The following is a 5,055-nucleotide window of genomic DNA, read 5'->3' as shown; positions in this document are numbered from 1 at the left end:
CACACTAAATTATATATGTTTTTTCCTTGGAATAACATGCTGGTTCAATATGCCTCCGGTGGTCGATTTCTTCCGAAATGTCATTTGTGTATTGATAATTTACTACGATTCATCTATCATATCCACTTTCAAGTGAGGACCCCAAATCGTTTTTCATAAGCCGATAAACAGCGTGTCTTGAAATTGATACCAAAGCGTGTTCGTTGTACACATAAGATAATTAAATTTAGTTCTCATTGCAATTTATAATTCAACGCGAAAACAATTGCCCAGCTTTAAAGTGTTTTTATCAGTACATTTAAAACTTTAACGGGTATTTAATCTGTAAATATGAAACCATTATTAGTTTAAACATATTTTATTTTACGACCAAATATGGTTGACATGTGTATAGCATATACAATATCGACTGAGCCACATACTTCCAAAAAAGGATTAGAATGAAAGATCAATATCTTATAAGGTTCTACTCCATACGCAGTAATTGCAAGCTAGTGTGAACATTTCTTTAGGTAGCAGACATGTATTTAAACAATACAATATATCAAACATAGCTAAACAATTGACGTAGATGTATGTTATTTAGAAAGAAAGAGTAGGTTAATCAATGTTGATGAGATAGTTGTCAAGGTACATCAGACATAAGAAAAGACAAAGCGAAACTGTTTAAAAAAAACAATACAAGGAAGTTGTTTGCCTTGACAGACAGCTAGGCATCAACACAATTACTGCATTTTATGTACAAATGAACGGCATCAAAGATATGCGTGTTTTTCTCTAAATCAAGACTTCCATCGCCAACAAATAAAGTGTGTGGAGAGGTATAATGAGCAATTCTTCTGAAAAGAACTTCTCTTTGGTGTGTAAATCGTTGACATTCTAAGAAATAATGAGAAACTGTTTCAATTGCACCACACGTGCATACAGGTGAAAGTGAAATATTGCATAGATAGATGTTCATTAAGTGAACTACAATCAGTTCTGAGACTTGAGTGAAGCATTTGTTGGCGCCTTTCACCATACTAATTTAATACATTCGGTGTCGTAACATTTATATTTAAAAGATTCTTACAAGGCGTTAGAGAATTAGCATTTCTAGTATCTAGAGGAAATTTGTTGCATTCCGTGATGGTGGATGGTACAAATGAATAAGAGTATGTTTTGGTGCGGGTCGTAACATTTATGATGTTGTCTCCATTTCGTAATGGGTAGGGGTTATTAGCTCCGACTGTTTCCGGTACAGTAGATTTTAGTTAAGCCGGCTTAGGATTTTTTTGTGAATTATACATGAAGACAAGTTTCCGTTTTCGGCGCCGAGTATCTTATGTTTCCCATCCAACCTCTTTGTAGAGCTCAGTAATCGACACAAGTTTGGTTAATCCCGATATAATTCATGATGCTTCTAGTTGAATTTTTTCATAGTCTTCTTTTTTATAATTACAAAATTATCAAAAACTACGTCGGAATATTCCATTATTGGTCTTATAAACGAACAATATATGTATGTTTTAGGCGGCGCATAATATTTATTCGTTTCCAAGCTTTGTCCTTGATGTGTGCTATATGTTCGTACCATGAGCTGTCATTGGCTATAAAAATTCCTAAATGTTTATGACTTCTGGAATGTGTGTGTTTTGCATACTCAAAGTTGGTTGGTTTGGTTTATTTTGTTTTGGGGAAGTTAATAACGACTCTGACTTTGCTGGATTAAATTGGACTAGCCACTATTCGGCCCAGGAATTGATTTGTTCAATATCAGCTTGCATAAGAGCCGCTGTTTCAACAGAAGAGTTTACAATCATGTACAGGCTTGTATTATCTGCGAAGAGGCTTACACGCGAACGTTTAATTAAGACAATGTCATTTATGTAAATTAGAAACATCAAGGGACGGAGAACGGAACCTTGGGTGACTCCAGCCGATATATTAGAAAAGTGCGATTCGGCGCCTGGAAGTATAACCTTCTGTTTTTCTATTTGTTATGTAATTATTTATCCAATTCAATAAATTGCCTCTGATACCAGCAGAGTGGAGCTTATATATTAGTCCTTTATGCCAGACTTAATCGAAGGCCTTACTTATGTCTAAGAAAACGACTCTAGTCCGTTATCAAAGCTTTACAAAATGTGTCATATATGTACGTTAGTTGATTCACGGCTGAATCACCTTGGCTAAAGCCAGACTGATATTGTGTGAAAAATTAGTTACTTCGAAGAAAATTAAAAATAAGCTAATAAAGGATCCTTTTGAAAACCTTTTCAATAGTGTTTAGTAGAAATATTGGTCGGTAGTAAGACTCTAATGACGGGTCGCCGTTTTTAAATACTGCACACACATTTGCAATTTTCCAAGCGCCTGGCATTTAACATTGAGTCAAACTTGCATTAAAGAGCTTACAAATTGGGATTTTTAAATGGTGCGTAGATTCACGTAAGATTCTATTGTCAATCCCATCAGGACAAGACGCTTTACCAAAGTTAAGGTTTTTAAAGGCGTCAACTACTTCGTCGGGCGTTATGCAATTAGACTGAATGATATTTTCACAAGCGTTATGGCTTTCTGGCAAGTCTGTGTTGGAGTCGTCAATATCTGACTACAATGCGAAGTACGCATTCAGTATGTTTGCCTTGTCAGTATCATCTGTCAGAAGATCATCAGTTTTGTCGTCACGTAAGGGTGGTATTAATCTATGTTCTATAGGTGAAATACAATTTCCCAAAGTTTTCCACCAGTCTTTTGAGTTAATATTTGACGATTTTAGTTTATTGCTTAGATTTGAAATGTGCTGCACTTTTGCATCGCGGATAAGTGAGACAACTTGATTTCGAATAACACGAAATTTCGTCCAGTGAGTTACTGAGCCTGAACATTTTGCGTTTTTATACATACGTTTTCGTTTACGTATTTTGGATTTTATAACAGTATTCATCCACGAGGCGTCCCCTGTCCAAATGCAGACTTTTTTTTCGGTATTGACCTTTTTGCATCATCGCAGATAACGTTGGTTACATTTTGTGTATATATATTAATATCATAATGGATTAATTAGTTCTACTGTACATATGAAAGAAGTGTTCGTAATTTTTCATAGTCACCCAATTTGTATCGCCATATGTGTCGGTAAAAACTTTTGCGAACAGACTTGTTATATTTTACTATTGCAAATACTGGGCAATGATCTTTACGAACTGGCAAATGATAACCTTGAAAGCAGATAACTACAGAGTCACGGTTCAGCAATAGCTTTAACATCGAATGTATTTAAACTCGGTCATAGAAGATCTGTTTTGTTGGCAATACTTTATACGTTGTAATGAACAAAGGAAAACATGGTTTTTAAAGTATGCAGATTACTATCATCTATGGCACTCATACTAGAAAGGGAATTGGTGTAGGAGAATGTTGGCAAAGGACCGGGATTAGGATGTTTGGTGACTGGACTACGTTTAATACTAATCCCAATCATTATGTCATCTGTACTTAAGTAATAGTCTCTCGATGACTGGGTGGGGTGCATACATTCATTGCTTCATTTAGATTGATATTTTGTTTATCAAAATTAGATTTAAAATTAGATCACTTCTTTATATTAATAACCGATTCACTGATATAAGTAATTTTCTCGCTCGTGCAAAATTTCTAAATACAACTATTAACAATATGATAGTACGGTAATACAAAGACATACATGTTTGGTGGTATATAGATGCATGTTTTGTTACATTCATATTACACTTTGGTATTATTTCATTATGATATAACACATTCTTAGGCACATCTTAATTTATTAAAAGTTGTTTTCAATAATGTTTTATTGGAAAATTCCATTATTTAATTGAAAGCTTATTCGAGCTTAACCGCAGACAACGCGCTTATATCAACGAATTAAGTAATCACGCCCCGTTATAATGTTCATAATTATGTAATTATGTCTCGTCTAAGTATTAATCCTAAACACAGGTCAAGTATAGATGGGACAATTCGTTACACGGGCAATTTCGTTCAGGAATTACACTTCAACACCGTTATTTCGAACACCGATAATCCGAAGTCACCGTTATTTCGAAGTATTTTTCGGGTCCCGATTTTGGTTCTTCTATGTTTAATGTAAAATTTCATTGTTAATCCGAACTTCGTTTAACCGAAGAAATCGTTAATTCGAAGTGATTCAGTCGGTCCCAACACTGTAATTCGCACCTAATTATAAATCTTTAATCCGAAGTCAAAACTGCAAAATACTCAAGCGTAATTTCACACCTTTGTCGTAAAAAGCCGATAGTTACACGTTTGTCGTCTGCGCGAACGCCGGTGTTAAGAGAGACATCGCGTATTAGTTAAAAAAAAGTTAATTCATTTCCGAAAATGTATTCATATGTATGTATGTCTGATAATTTATGCTATTCGTTATATTTTATATGTTCTGTAATTAGACACAAATAAAAACAAGAAAAATAATAGTTTTATTCCTCCGTTTGTTACAAGTGGAAATACAATCTCCACGCAGAGTTGTCGTTCCTTGCTCTCACATACAACTCTGCGAAATGCTCAGCTTGCCATTTTGTCTATAAAATAGGCAAAACCGAACAAACGCATTCAATGTATATTTGATTGGATATATAAGATCGCATGCATTAAATTAAGAAATATGACTTTTAAATGTACGATAAATCGTGCAAAAACTTGCGAGTTTTAATGCAACTCTTTGGAACTAATTTATTGCCCATTTACGCAGATGGAATCATTCCACGCACTTCATAAATGTAAACAATTGAACATATTTTTTTTTGAGTGACGTTAGGAATTGCTTCGACGTGTGTATGTATGTTGGTTTCTTTACATAAAAAACATATCAATTTTATAATAATGAATTAAGACATATCATGGTATGAGATGGTTTTCTTTAATTCAGTGAATGCTATGTAACCGTCGTGCAAGAGATTGTTTAGTATTTTGTAACCTCAATGATGAACGCTTGGAATGATCATGACATAAATGAGACGCTTTCATAACAATAGGCCGTTTTGAGCCCAAGGTCAGAATACACTAAATAGTTAT

This window comes from Dreissena polymorpha, chromosome 7 (assembly GCF_020536995.1).
Source record: "Dreissena polymorpha isolate Duluth1 chromosome 7, UMN_Dpol_1.0, whole genome shotgun sequence".
Taxonomy (NCBI): domain Eukaryota; kingdom Metazoa; phylum Mollusca; class Bivalvia; order Myida; family Dreissenidae; genus Dreissena; species Dreissena polymorpha.
This window is presented reverse-complemented; position numbering follows the sequence as displayed.